General features: G+C 42.1%; 1 protein-coding gene and 1 pseudogene across 1 annotated transcript in view; both read left to right on the plus strand.

The window, feature by feature from the left end:
* Positions 1–15,191, plus strand: part of Cryl1 (crystallin lambda 1) — a 171,671-nt gene that overhangs the window by 37,833 nt on the left and 118,647 nt on the right. The gene's annotated exons all lie outside the window — the stretch shown is intronic.
* Positions 331–9,779, plus strand: LOC123462125 (annotated as a pseudogene).

Genomic DNA, 15,191 nt, shown 5'->3' on the forward strand with positions numbered 1-15,191 from the left:
ATATGTGGCATACATGGCAGTGTGTGCATTGTGGTATGTACTGTGTGTGGCATAGTATGTGTAGTGTGTTAGTGTGTGTGGTATGTGGTTATATGGTGCATATAGTGTATGTACAGTGTATGAAGTGTGACTTGCATATGTTGTGCTTCTGTGGTTCAGTGTGGTATGTGATGCATATGCACGTATGTTATGTGATGCTGTATCTATGTAGTGTATGTATTGTGGCTATATGTATGGTGTATAGGTGTGGTGGGGGGTATATGTGTATGTGGTGCACTGTGACATGGGATGTGTATGTGTGATGTATGATATTTGGCATGTAGTATGAACATGGTGTGTATGAGTGGTGAGTGTACACCTGTGTGTTTAGAATGGTTTCTTGCCCCTTGGTTTCCACAGTATTGTCCCCGCCCTCCGCCATGTCTGGCCTATTTAATTTTTCAGGAGGGGTGGGCACTCACCAGCTACTAGGTTGACTGCTTTTGTACACACTCCTCAGCTGTTGTCTTCACTTGCCGAGTATGCGCTGGCTTGGCGCTGCAAGTTCCTACCAGCCCCGGCCTCTGGGTTACTGCCTTAGCTTGCTTCGCATTTGACTTCCCTTCTGTGCATTTCAGTCTGGCCTCCTCACTGCACCCAGACATTCCCTTGCTTGCCACTTTTGCGTTGTTTCCCATCTTCTGTGCATTTTGTCTCCTGGGTGAGTCTTCACAGCGTGTCACTTGACGCACAGACCCACATTCTCATATGAATCATTGGGGATGAGCAGCCAAAATGGTGTGCTGGCTTACCCTGGCAATCTGAGCCTTTGTTCTCTCACTTAAGTTCACATGGAGATCTACCAGCCTTGCGGTTTTGAAATGTGTGGTTTGGTGGTGGTCAGGACATCCACAGAGTTGGGAAGCCAATCTCTGGAACCTTTTTATCTTCTAAAACTGGAACTCTGGAGGCGTTACACTGTCCTTTATCCCCAGACTCCGGCATCTACCACTGTACTTTCTCCTCTATGAATTCGACTACTTTGGCATTTCCTGTCAATGGAGTCCTAGTACATCGTGCTGTGGTGTATGGCTGGATTTTCGTGTTCATCCACTCGTGCTGAGGGACCCGCGCTTCTTCCACCTTTGTTCTCCTGAATGATGCTGTAAGAACTCCAGGGTGCGGCATCTCCATGAGGTCCTGCTTTCAGTGGGTGTACACCCAGGTCATATGGGAATTTTGTTTTTAATTTCTAAAAAGAATTATGTATTTATTTTTTAGAGAGAGAGAGAGAGGCAGTTATACAGATAGATAGATAGCTAGATAGACAGAGCATAGGCGCACCAGGGCCTCTAGCTACTGCAAATGAACTCCAGACTGCTGGGGAATCGAACCTGGGTCGTTAGGCTTCACAGGCAAGTGCCTTAACTGCTAAGCCATCTCTCCAGCCCCTGTTTTTAATTTTTAAGGGAATTATCATAGTGATTTTCAACAGCAGCTGTATCACATTCATTCCTCCTGTCAGTGTGCCACTGTCCTCACCTATTTAAGCAGATGATAATTTTGAATAAAACTTCAAAAATTGAAATATAAAAAAGTAAAATAAGCATATTTTGCCTTATAGTGAGAATTGCTTTCACATTTCCCTTCTAATTTTAAAATTTAATTTAATTTGACAATTTTGTACATGTATCTAGTGTATTTTGGTTATATTCATTTCTCCATTACCCTCTCTTGTCTCCTTTGCACTGAAGCCTTTCTCTTCCTAAGTAGTCTCCACTCTACTTTCATGTCTTTATTTGTACATGTGGGTGGGGGTGTGTCTCAGAGCCTCTTACCTTTGCAAAGTCATGCCAGGTGCTTGTGCCACCCTTTGTGTTTGGCTTACGTGGACAGCTGGTGAATTGAACAGCAGGCTTTGCAAGCAAGCACCTTACCAGATGAGTCCTCTCCCAAGTTCCTCCTTTCTTGTGACCCATTGAGTTTAATTAGCATTGATTGTTCACTTGTAGACTATGGCTGAGCAGTGATTAGTGTTGTCTGGCAATTTACCAGGCCATACCATTGAAGAAAATGTCTTCCTCTTGGTCCCTGCCTTCCACAGAATCTCATGTAGCCTGGCCTTAAATATGTCGTGTAATTAAGAATGATGATGAATTTCTGATCCTCCTGCCTCCACCTTCCAGGTGTTGGAATTGTAGGCCTGTGCTATGTTGGGTTTCTCTCTCAGTGAGATGTGTGTGCATATTTACATGCATGAGTGCATGTGTGCCATGGCATGCATGTGGAGGTGAGAAGATAACTTCAGGTGTTTGTCTTTGCTTTCCTTGGCAAGTGCTTTATCCACTGAGTCATGTCAGCCCTTACCTAATTTTAAGTAATTTAACCACTGATAGTTGGATGCAAGCTTAGTCTGTAGCATAGTGTTAGCCTGACATCTTGTGGTAAGATTGGTACATTGCAGCCATTATGAGCGCAAGGTCAATTCTTTAACAATATTTTATTATTTATTTATTTATTTATCGGGGGGGGGGAGGTAGGTAGGTAGGTAGGTACAAATATAGAGAGAATAAGCATGCCAGGCCCTCTCACCACTGCAAATGAACTCCAGATACATGCACCACCCTGTGCATCTTGCTTACATGAATCCTGGGGAATCCAGCCTGGGTCCTTAGGCTTCACAGGCAAGCACCTTAACTGCTAAGCCATCTCTCCAGCCCTGAATTAGCTTTGAAGGGTTGTATGTGCTTCACGATTCCAGGAGGTGTGCAACTTTAACCTCAATGAAAGTAGGTATTGCAGGGTTGGGGAGATGGGTCAGTGGTTAAAGGCACTTGCTTGCAAAGCCTGCTGGCCTTGTTTAATTCTCCAGTACCTATGTAAAGATAATACACAAAGTGGCACATGTGTCTGGAGTTTGTTTGCAGTGGCAAGAGTCCCTGGAGCACCTATACTCTCTGTTTGCATCTAGATGTGTATATATGTGTATATATATATATTTTAATTTTTAAAAATATTTTATTTTAATTTATTTGACAGAAAGAGGGTGAAAGAAAGAATGGGCATACCAGGGGCTCCAGCCACTACAGATGAACTCTAGACACTTGCGCCCCTTGTGCATCTGGCTAACATGGGTCCTGGGGAATCGAACCAAGGTCCTTTGGCTTTGCAGGCAAACACCTTAACCACTAAGCCATCCCTCCAGCCCTAGATGTATATATTAAAAAATATAACCAAACATATGTAATATACATAATATATGAAAGGGGAAAAAGCAAAACAAAAATAACAATGACTGGCGATAATATGGAGAAAAGGGACTCATATTGTTAACAGAAATGTAAATTAATACAGCCAGGTTTTGGAAAGCAGTGTGGGATTTTCTCAATGATTAAATATAGGTCTACCATGTGATTCAGGCATCCTGCTTTTAGTTATATATCCAAAGGAAATTAAGTCAGTATACTAAAGAGCTGCCTGCACACTATGTTTATTGTGCGTGGTTGCTCACAAGCCGATTTATGCATGAAGAGATGTAGTACCCACCCCCAGTTGGATATCACTGTCATTCGGGACAAGTGGATAAAACTGGAGGTCATTATATTATGTGAAATAAGTCAGACATAGAAAAACAAGAAATATATGTTCTTTCATATGGGAGCTAAAAAGCTTCATTGTGAATGTGGAACAGTGTTACTAGTAGGGTTGAAAAGATTGGATATGGTCAGTGAATGCTGGGTGTGTATATGGAAGAATCACACAGATGTCACTAATATGTACAGTGAATATATGTTAAATAAATGTATGTATATGGGTACACATATAGATGTGCATGCATGTATGTGGGCACGTGTGTAGAGGCCACAGGTTGATGTTAGGTGTTTTTCTCAATCTCTTTCCACCTTATTTTTTTTTTGTACTTGTGGTGAATGTGTGCATGTGTATGCATGTTTTTATGTGTGTGTACATGTGTGCGCATGCATGTGGAGGTCAAAGGTTGACAGGTGTAGTTGTCATTACCCTGTGCCTTATTTACTGAGCCCCTTGAACTTGAACTTGCTGATTTGGCTAGTCCAGCTAACCAGCTTGCCCTGGGGATGTTCTGTTTCAAATGTCTAGAATTGGGATTAAAGGCAAGTTGCTACCCCTGCCTGGCATTTGTGTGGGTGCTAGGAATCTGGACTCAGGTTCTCACACTTGTGCGGTAGCACTTTAACCACTGAACCACCTCCCCAGCCTTCCACTTATTTTTTTTTAAACTGGGTCTCTCACTGAACTGAAGCCGCCCACCAGTCCCAGGGACCCTGTTTCCACCACCTCAGTGCTGGGGTTACAGGTACAGCCTGCCATGCCCAGTTGTTTTTTTTTTGTGGGGGGGGTTTCAAGGTAGGGTCTCACTCTCTGCCAGGCTGACCTGGAATTCACTATGGAGTCTCAGGGTGGTCTCGAACTCAGCGATCCTCCTACCTTTGCCCCTCGAGTGCTGGGATTAAAGGCGTGTGCCACCACGCCTGGCCCGTGCCCAGTTTTTAATGGGTGTTGGGGATTTGAACTTAGGTCCTTGTGCTTGTGCAGCAAGCACTTTACTGACTGAGCCATTTCTCCAGCCCAGTTTGCTCATTTTAAACTATATCTTTATTAACATGCTTAAACATATATAGATGTTAGTTCACATATTCCAGATCATCTAGAGTATGTCTATGAGGAAAATCTCATGCATTCTGTACTTAATTTATTACTTTTTAAAATTTAGCATATAAAGTCATGGGTTTCATTATGGTATTTTTGTGTACTTTGTTTTTGTTGATTCTCCTCTCCTATTACCTCTTCCCCTAATAGGCTCCCTTCTGATTTTATGTAACATGTATGATGTTACTCTGCTTCTTCTCTCCCCTGTTATTTCTTTTTCCCTGTAATAGTGTCTTTTCTAGTTTAATGACCTATGCTTCCACCCCATATGTCTATACACACATATGTATGTGTATATATACACACACACATACACATACACATACACACACACACACACACACACACACACACACACACACACACATAAATTAAAATCTAGAATCTGGGGCTGGAGATATGGCTTAACAGTCAAGATGTTTGCCTGTGAGGCCTAAGGATCCATGGTTGACTCTCCAGATCCCATGTAAACCAGATGCACAAGGTGATACAAGCGCATAAGGTCACATAGGCGCCCAAGGTGGCACTTGCATGTGGAGTTCAATTGTAGTGGCTGGAGGACCTGGTGCACCAGTTTCCTCCCCCCCCCCCCCCGCCAAAACAAACAAGAAAATCAAACTAGGATCTGCATATGAGAGAAAACAGCATTTGTCTATCTGAGTCTGGGTTATTTTATTAGTGCAATGTTTCCAAGTTCCATCCATCTTTCTGCAAATATCATGATTTCCTTTTTCTTTATAGCTTCATAAAATTACATTGTATATTTGTACCAGATTTAACATTAAGAAAGCAAAAGACAGTGAATGCTGGTGAGGATATGGGGGAAGAGTAGCTCTTACACCCTACTGGCGGGAATGTAAGCTTGTTCAGCCACTATAAAAGTCAGTACGGAAGTTTATCAGAAACCTAAAAATACATTGGTCATATGACCAGCTACACCACTTCTGGGGTATCCATCCAAAACACTCTTTAGTCCTGCCACAGAGATAACTGCACATCCATTTTATTGCCACACTATTCATAATAGCTGGGAAATGGAACAAGCCAAGATGTTAACCAATAGATCAATGGGTAAAAAAATTAACACCACAGCTAAATTGAAGCTGAAGTGGGAATGCAAAAGACTCATTTCAGTATCATAGTTATTACATATACACATGCTGGCAGATTCCACTGCTACTGTCTATCTGATTGCAAGTGTGGCAAGATCAACAAAAGGACTATTGAAAAATTTGAGGAGGAGGCTGCTGAGATGGAAAGGACTCCTTGAAGTACATCCAGGTCTCAGATAAACTGATCTGCATACAAACATGGTATCACACTGGTATCTTTCTGTGGAAATTTAAGAGAAGCAAGTATTATGTGACTACTGTTGATGCCCCAGGACACAGAGGCTTTATAAAAAACACGATTACAAGTTGGGTGTGGTGGCGCATGCCTTTAGTCCCAGCCCTTGGGAGGCAGAGGTAGAGGAGGATCACTGTGAGTTTAAGGTCACCCTGAGTCTACATAGTGAATTCCAGGTCAGCCTGAGCTAGAGTGAGACCCTACCTTGAAAAGCGAAAAAAAAAAAAAAAAAAAAAAAGGATCTCATGAAGCTGAAAAGTTTCTTCACAGACAAACATACAATAAGCACAGCCAATAGATTACCCACAGAATGGGAGAAAATATTTGCTGAATATCCAACTTACGGAGGCCTAACCTCTAGAATTTACAAAGAACTCAAAGACCTAAACAATAAAAAGTCACACAACCCACTCAAAAAATGGAGCAAAGAGCTGGACAGGCAATTCTCAGAGAAAGAAATACAAATGGTAAACACACACTTAAGAAAATGTTCATCATCCCTAAATCATCAGGGAAATGTAAATGAAAACAACTATGAGATTCCACCTTACCCCAGTAAGGATAGAAAACATTAAAAAATCAAATGAAAACAAATGCTGGCGAGGATGTGGAGAAATAGCACCCTCATCCACTGTTGGTGGGAATGTAAGATGGTATAACCACTTTGGAAAGCAATATCTAGACTCCTAAAAAATCTGACTATGGAATTACCAACAGACCTGGTTCCCTTCCTGGGCATGTACCCTAAAAGCCCCACGCCTCAGTCCAGAGAGATTTGTTCAACCATGTTTATAGCTGCTCAATTTGTAATAGCTAAGAGCTGGAATCAACCCAGATGAATGGGTAACTAAGATGTGGTATATTGACACGATGGAATTCTACACAGCAATAAGAAAAAATGGCACAATGAAATTTGAAGTAAAATGATTGGACCTGGAACAGATCATTCTCAGTGAACTCACCCAATCACAGAAAGATAATTGCCGTATAGTCTCACTCATTTACAGCTCCTAACCTGAATATACCCAAGATGCTGACATACCTAGCAAGCATCTTGAGGACCAGACAATAGGGTGGATGGGGAGGGAGGGGAGTGTAAGGAAGGGGTAGGGGACACAAAACTGGACCCAAACAATGGTATCATAAAATTCTACATCCTAAAAGACAGACCAAATAGTTGAACCTTCACCAGGCCCTTAGAGGGAACACCTGAGTCACAAGAGCCTGGAGAGGGTATGATAAAGACTGACTTTAATCTTCTACTGCTTCTCTCTCTCTCCCCCTCTCCCTCTTCTCACTAACTCTTTTATATTACTTATCTTTTTCTTTCTTCTCTTTGTGGACACTGACCTAAAACTCCCAGTACCAGAATGTGGCTATCATCCACAGTGAGCTTTTGATCAGAGAGACCTACAAGGTTTCCTAAAAGAATGACAGATTTCTGTCAGAGTGCTTGATGACCCACCAAAGGTTAGTGTTAAGACCCTACTGTTGAAGACACCATATGCTATTGGCATGTAACATGGAGTGATATGGCTGAAAGCTGAAAGAGAGTCAGTTCCCACATAGTGCCTCTAGTGCCAGAAGGTGCTATGTGGGTGACTGGGGGAAAATGACTAATATCTGTCCAAGCAACTCTTGGTCTAACCTACTTAGCAGCAAATAACCTGTCGTGATGCTCACACAAGTGCAATAGTGGCACACAGCCATGGTGGGGAACCGACTACTCTTGATTTGGCTAACTGATCTGCTCAGTGGAATGGAACCCATAGCTGAAGCTGGGAAACAAGTTAGAACCAGATCCAAAAATGAGCCTGCTCTCCATTATCAAGCTACCACCAATCATGGGCTACAAAAGGGCCTACATCTATTAAGTTCTCTATAAAAAAAATAATGGTTATCCCATTTATCTGGTGCTAACTTTACCCTCTGTTGGAGAATCTGCTTCTCTTTTTCAGATAGATGCAGATTCTAAGGAGAGAACCACCCCATCATACCTCAAAAGGGCTCCAACTGTAACTAAGATTAATTGGAAAAATAAGCCAGAGTGCTGTTTTCTTGGTGGACCTGGTACCAGCCCAAGGGTGAAGGATATAGGCACAGAGAACAGTCAACTCCTACTAAAATAGGTATCTAGAGACTCAGAGGCTCCCAAAACCTCATCACTGAAGCAGACCTAAAATGAACCCAACATGGTTCAGGAAAATTTGTGGGAGAGGGAGCAGAAAGAATGTCAGAGCAACACATTGAGTCATGATACACAGAGACATTTCCTCCTACCCATAACTGATGGCTAACCCCACAATGCATGACCCATATACCCCAACAAGGAGGGTCCATGTGGATGGGGAGGACAGAGAAGAGGCGAACAATGGTACCGACTTGACTGTATTCACTGAGTACAAAACTAACAAAAAAATTCAAATAAAATTAAAAAAAATGTGAATCACACAAAAAAGAATTCTGTTTCACTCTCTTGTATTATTTTGAGGATAAATGAAACATTTGAGACTTTTGTTGGACTCCATATCTATAAAAACAAGAGAAAGAGAAACAAAAACAACAACAAAACATGTGCTGTTCTGATCATTGCTGGTGGTATAGGTGCATTGGAGGCTGGTTTTGCTCAAGAATAGGCAGGCTCGTGAGCATGTCCTACTGGATGGGAAGCAGCTAACTATTGGTGTCAACAAAATGGATTCCAGCAAGCCACCCTACAGCCAGAAGAGATGTGGGGAAATTGTTAAGCAAGTCAGTACCTACATTGAAAAAGTTGACTACCATCCCGACACAATAGCCCTTGAGCTGTTTTCTGGTTGGAATGGGGACAGCATAGTGGAGCCAAATGCTACATGGCTTTGTTCAAGTAGTGGAAAGTCGCCAATGAAGGTGGCAGTAGACTCACACTGTTGGAAACTTTGAATGATCTTACCACCAACTTGTCCATCTGACAAGTACCTGCTCCTCCAGATGCTCTGTGAAAGTAGTGGTTTTGGTACTGTGCCCGTGCGCCGAGTGGAGGCTGGTGTCCTCAAACTTGGCATGTTGGTCCTTTTTGCTTCAGTCCATATCACAACTGAAGTAAAGTCTGGTGAAATTCAATATGAGACTTTAAGTGTAGCTTTTCCTAGGGACAGTGTGAACTTCCATGTCAAGAATGTGTCCCCATGTGATATTGGACTCACTAACATTACTTCCTGGATGATGAGAGAGGGAAAAAACAAAACAAACAAACTGCAAAACAAGTCTTCAAAATAGAATAGGGGTTTAGTTGGAAGGAAGAAGGGGTTCAGAAGAAAGAGGGCGGGGAGAGGTGGGCAAAAAGTAATGGGAGGGGACTATAATTTAAAAAGCCCTCATCTGCGTATATGAAAAAGGTCAATAAAAAAAGTTAAAAAAGAATATCTGTCAAAGACGTTCATGTTGGCAATGTGCAGCCAGCAAAAATGACCTACCACTGGAAGCAGCTGGCTTCACTGCTCAGCTGGTTACCCTGTGCAACCCAGGCTAAGCAACTGCTGCATTTGTCCCTGTACTAACTAGATTGCCACACTGCTCACATTTCTCTGCAAGTTTCCTGAGCGGAAAGAAAGATTGGTTACCACTCTGGTAAGGTGCTGGAAGACAGTCTTGCATTCTGGAAATCTGGTGACGCTGTCATCATCGATATGGCTCGAAGCAAGACCATTGTGGAAAGATGCTCTGACCATCCTCTTGGTTGTCCTGCTGTTCATGATACGAGACAGGTGGTTACTGTGATGTGAGTGCCTTCAAAGCAGACAAGGTCACCAGTTCTGCCCAGAAAGCTCAGAAGGCCAAGTAATGTCACTCCTAACACCTACGACTCCCGTCTTCACCAGTGGTGGAGGAATGGTCTCAGAACTGTTTGTCTTCAAGCTTAACCTTTAGAAGGAAAGGAGAATGCTTTGTGGACCTGTGTGTGTGTGTGTGTGTGTGTGTGTGTGTGTGTGTGTGTGTGTGTGTGTAGGGACAGTTTTAAGAGTCTTAATTAGTTTTTAATGATTTATTTATTTATTTGAGATGGGGTGGGAGAGAGACAGAGAATGAGAGAGTGAGAATGGGTACGCCAGGACCTCTAGCCACTACAAACAAACTCCAGACGCATTTGCCACCATGTGCATCTGGCTTACATGGGACCTGGAGAATTGAACCTGGGTCCTGAGGCTTCACAGGCATGCATCTTAACCACTAAGCCATCTCTCCAGCCCTCTTATTAGTTTTTAAAATCAGTATTTAACAATTTTTATTTATTTGCTTGCATGCATGCATACATGTACACACTGAAGTCTTTTGTTGCTTCAAACAAACTCCAGATGTGTGTGTGTGTCATTTTGTGTCTGGCTGTGCGTGGCTGCTGGGGACTTGAACCCAGGCCAGCAGACTTTGCAAGCAAGTGTCTTTAACTGCTGAGCCATCTCCACAGCCTCATACCAATAGTTTAAAAGAAAATGTTATAGTTACTATTTATTTGAAAGAAGAGAGAAAGAGAAAAACAAAGAGATTGTTGTGCCAGGGCTTCTCACTACTGCATCTGAACTCTAGATGCATGTGCCATTCTGGGCTTTATGTGGGTACTGGGGAACTGAATCTAGGCTGTCATACCATGCAATCAAGTGCCCTTAACCACTTAGCATCTTCCCAGCCCCCAAGTTAGCATTTTGTTTTTCCTGATGCAGGGTCTCATTTTAGTTCAGGTTGGCCTCAAGCTCCTTGCAGTTCTCCAACCTCAGCCTCTCATGTGCTGGGATTAAAGCCATGCACCACCACCCCTGGCTTATAAAAAGCACAATGTATTAGCTGGGTATGGTGGCACTTGTCTTCAATCCCAGCACTTGGGAGGCAAAGGTAGGAGGATTGCTGTGAGTTCCAGACCAGCCTGGGAATATGAATTCCAGGTCAAAATACCACAAAATACACACACACACACACACACACACACACACACACACACACTCATACATACATACATACATACATGTCCCTTATGTTCCCCTCCTACCACTCTCCTTTGGCCCCTCTATCCTTTTCCCCTCCACTTTTTTCCAACTAGTTCCTCTTCTATTTTGATGTCATAAGTTCATTTTTTTGCCCACCTATATGCAATTCTGTGAGATCATGAATGCATGGCCACTTAGTATCTGAAAGACAGCATTGCAAAGCACTCTTCCCCTTCCATTGGCTATTACACTCTTTCCACCACGTTTTCTGCAGTGGTTCCTGAGGTGTAGAGAGTGTGATAGAGATGTCTCAGTACTGAACCCACTCCACAGTCACTTCTCTGTACTTTGATGAATTTTGAGTCTCCCCAGTAGTCATTGTCATCTGAAAAGAGAAACTTCTCTAACCAAAAGTGAGAGTAGCATAAATGGGCATAAGCATAAATCTTTCAAGAGCATTTTGGTGGGTATAATATATCCATTTAGCCAAGCAACAGTAGTCGTAGGGCTTATGATAGGCTTTCAGTACCAGGCATACTCCCATGGAGCAGACCTCAAATCCTATCAGAGGAGTTGGTTTCCCCCATAACAGACATGCCACCATTGCATCCGTTGGCATATTTGGCCTAGCTGGCCAGCTGTAGAACTTGCAAGGTCCACTGCTTTTTGAGACTATTGATGACTTTTCTTACCCGTCATCCTGCTTAGCTCTTTCTAGCATCCTGACAGCTAGTCAACAGGGAGGAAGCTTCCAGCTCAGCTCCAGCTTGATTTCTCAGTGACCTGCAACCCAAACATGTGGTATCCTTAGCACTAGGGATTTACCATCTTGTTCTGGTGGGAACCAAGAGCCTTGAAATAGACTATATTGTTTTGTGGTTACCATGAGCCTCCCTGACTGACAACTCACTGGAAAGTATCCTGTTTCTGACACTGAAATTTTCCTGTAACAATCTGGCTTCTGTGTGTATCATTATCCATCTCCCACAGAGTGCTTCTGCCCAAACTTAAAAAACATACATACATATACATATGTATGTGTAGTGTCCCTCTCTCTCTCTCTCTCTCTCTCTCTCTCTCTCTATCTATCTATCTATCTATCGTGAAGTAATAGGTTTTCATGGCTTATTCATAGCATCTTTAACTTTGATTAACCTTCTTTCCACCCTACTCTCCTTTCGCCTCCATCCTGCTCTCTTGACTCCATTTAGAGCATTCCAACCCCAGGATTCTGTTCCTTTGCTTACATACCTATTATGCCCTACCTTTAAGCGCTTCCCTTGCTTCCCTTCCTCATGCCCTGTTTCTAGCTTCCTTATCTTTATTGCTTACTCTTTCACTTCCTTGGTTAGGTTTATCCCAAGCTATTTTTTTTTTTTTTGAGGCAATTGTAAATGTTTGGGTTTCCATGATTTCATCCTTTTTGTTTGTTATGGGTGTATAGGAGGGCTGCTGATTTCAAAGTGTTAATTTTGTATCTCTGTGGCAAAGTATAGTATCCTTAGGGTGTATGTTCAAGAGTCAAATGGTAGATTTAGTTTTAGCTTTCTCAGAATTTCCACAATGTCTGCACCAGTTGACACTCCCACCAAAGTGGAGGATTTGTTTTCCCCCACTCCCTCACCAATATATTGTCATTTGATTTCTTTTTAAAAAATATTTAGGGCTGGAGGGAAGGCTTAGTGATGATGGTGTTTTCCTGCAAAGCCAAAGGACCCAAGTTCGATTCTCCAAGATCCATGTTAGCCAGACGAACAAGAGTACACAAGCGTCTGGAGTTTGTTTGCAGTGGTTGGAAGGCCTGGCACACCCATTCTCTCTCTCTCATTCTCTGTCAAGTAAATAAATAAATATAAATTAAAAGTTTATATTTTGTTTATTTTTTTAAGAGAGGGGTGAAGAGGGGAGGGAGGGAGAGATAATAGGTGTACCAGGGATTCTAGCCACTGCAAACCAACTTCAGATCCATATGCCACCTTGTGCATCTGGCTTACATGGGTACTGGGGAATCGAACCTGGGTTCTTAGATTTTGCAGGCAAGGGCCTTGATCATTAAGCCATCTCTTCAGTCCTGATAGTTTTTTTAATTACTTACTTATTTGATAGAGAAAGCTGGGTGGGGAGCGAGAAAGAAGCAGAGAGAAGAAAGTGAGTGTGAACACACCAGGGCCTCTTGCAAACAAACTCTAGACACATGTGCCATTTTGTGCATCTTGCTTTATGTGGGTACTGGGGAATTGAACCTGGATTATTAAGCTTTGCAAACAAGCACCTTTATCTACTGAGCAATCTTTCCATTCCTTATTTGATTTTTTGATGATAGCCATTTAGATTGGAGGGAGATCAAATGTCAAAGTAGTTTTAATGTGTATTTCCCTGATGGCTAAGGATGCCAAACATTTAAAAAACATTTACTGGTCATTTTCTTTTTTTCTTTTAAAATATTTTATATATTTACTTTCAAGAGGAGAAAGACAAACAGATAGACACGCATACACAGATTGAGAAAAAATGGGCATGCCAGGGCCTCTTGCCATTGCAAATGCACTCCAGATGCATGTGCCATTTTGTGTATCTGGCTTTACATGGGTGCTGGGGAATTGAACCTGGGTCATCAGCTCCTCTAGCCCAGGCTGACCTGGAATTCACTGTGTAGTCTCAGGGTGCCCTCAAATTCATGGAGATCCTCCTACCTCTGCCTCCAGAATGCTGGGAGTAAAGGCGTGCACCACTATGCCTGGCTTAAACAAGAGCCTTTAACTGCTGAGCCATCTCTTCATCTCTTTTTTTTTGAGAACTCTCTGTTTAGTGCTTTAAAAATAATTTCATTAATTTATTTGTGAGGGGAGAGAGAGAGAGAATAATAATGAATGAGAATGGATTTGGGCACACCAGGGCCTCCCCTTTGCTGTTGCAAACTCCAGGTGCATGTGCCACTTTGTGCATCTGGCTTCATGTGGGTACTGAGGCTTTGCAAGCAAGCTCCTTTAACTGCTGATTTAGTTTTTCTTTGTATATCCTAGTTATTTTTAAAATATTTTTAAATTTTTGTTTATTTACTTGAGAGAGAGTGAGAGAAGGAGGCAGGTAGAGAGAGGGAGAATGGGCACACCAGGGCCTCTAGCTGCTGCACACTTCAGACGCATGTACCACCTTGTGCATCTGGCTTATATGGGTCCTGGGGTATTGAACCTGGGTCCTTTGGCTTTGTAGGCAAGTGCCTTAACCACTGAGCAATCTCTCCAGCTCCTGATATCCTAGTTATTAATCAGATGTACAGCAGGCAAAGATTTTCTCCCACTCTGTAGGTTGTCACTTTGCTTGATAAACAGTATCCTATGCTATTCAAAAGCTTTAAAATTTCCTGAGGTCCCAGTGGCTAGTTGTTTTACTCCTTGAGCCATTGTGATTCTATTCAGAAAGTCCTTGCGTGTGCTTGTATGTTGAAGTGTTTTCTCTGTTCTGTCCTTGAACAGTTTCAGAATTTCAGGTCTGGTCCAAGGTCTTTGATCCATATGGAGTTGATTCTTGTAAATGGAGAGAGAGAAGGATCTAATGGCATGCCTCTATATGTGGACATCCACTTTTGTCAGCATCATTTGTTAAAGTGGCTGTGTTTTCTCCAGTAACATTTTTGGCATTTTTTGTCGAAAATCAGATGGATGTAGCTGCCTGGGTATATATCTGGGTCCTTTATTCTGGTCCATTGATCTGCATGTCTGTTTTTGATGCTATTACAATGTTGTTTTTGTTTCTATGACTTTAAATATCACTTGACATCAGGTATGGTGACGTGCCAGCCTTATTTTTGTTGCTCAGGATTGTTTTGACTATCTGAGGATTTTGTGCTTCAAATGAACTTTAGGATTGTTTTCTATTTCAGTAAAAAAAATGCTATTGGGATTTTGGTGGTGACTTCATTGAATGTGTATATATAGATTGCTTTTGGTAAGACAGACATTTTCACAATGTTGATTCTTTCAGTTCATGAACATTTCCTAGTGTCTTTATCAATTTCTCTCTTGTGTGTTTTAAAGTTTCCACTGTTGATATCTTTTACTTCCTTGGGTAGGTTTATCCCAAGCTTTTATTATTTTTTCTTGAGGCAATTATAAATGATAGCTTTTCCCTGATTTCATCCTCAGCACATTTGTCATGGTTATAGGAGGCTGCTGATTTCTGTGTTAATTTTTTATCCTGCTACTTTACTGAAAGCAG

Source organism: Jaculus jaculus, chromosome 7 (assembly GCF_020740685.1).
Source record: "Jaculus jaculus isolate mJacJac1 chromosome 7, mJacJac1.mat.Y.cur, whole genome shotgun sequence".
NCBI lineage: Eukaryota > Metazoa > Chordata > Mammalia > Rodentia > Dipodidae > Jaculus > Jaculus jaculus.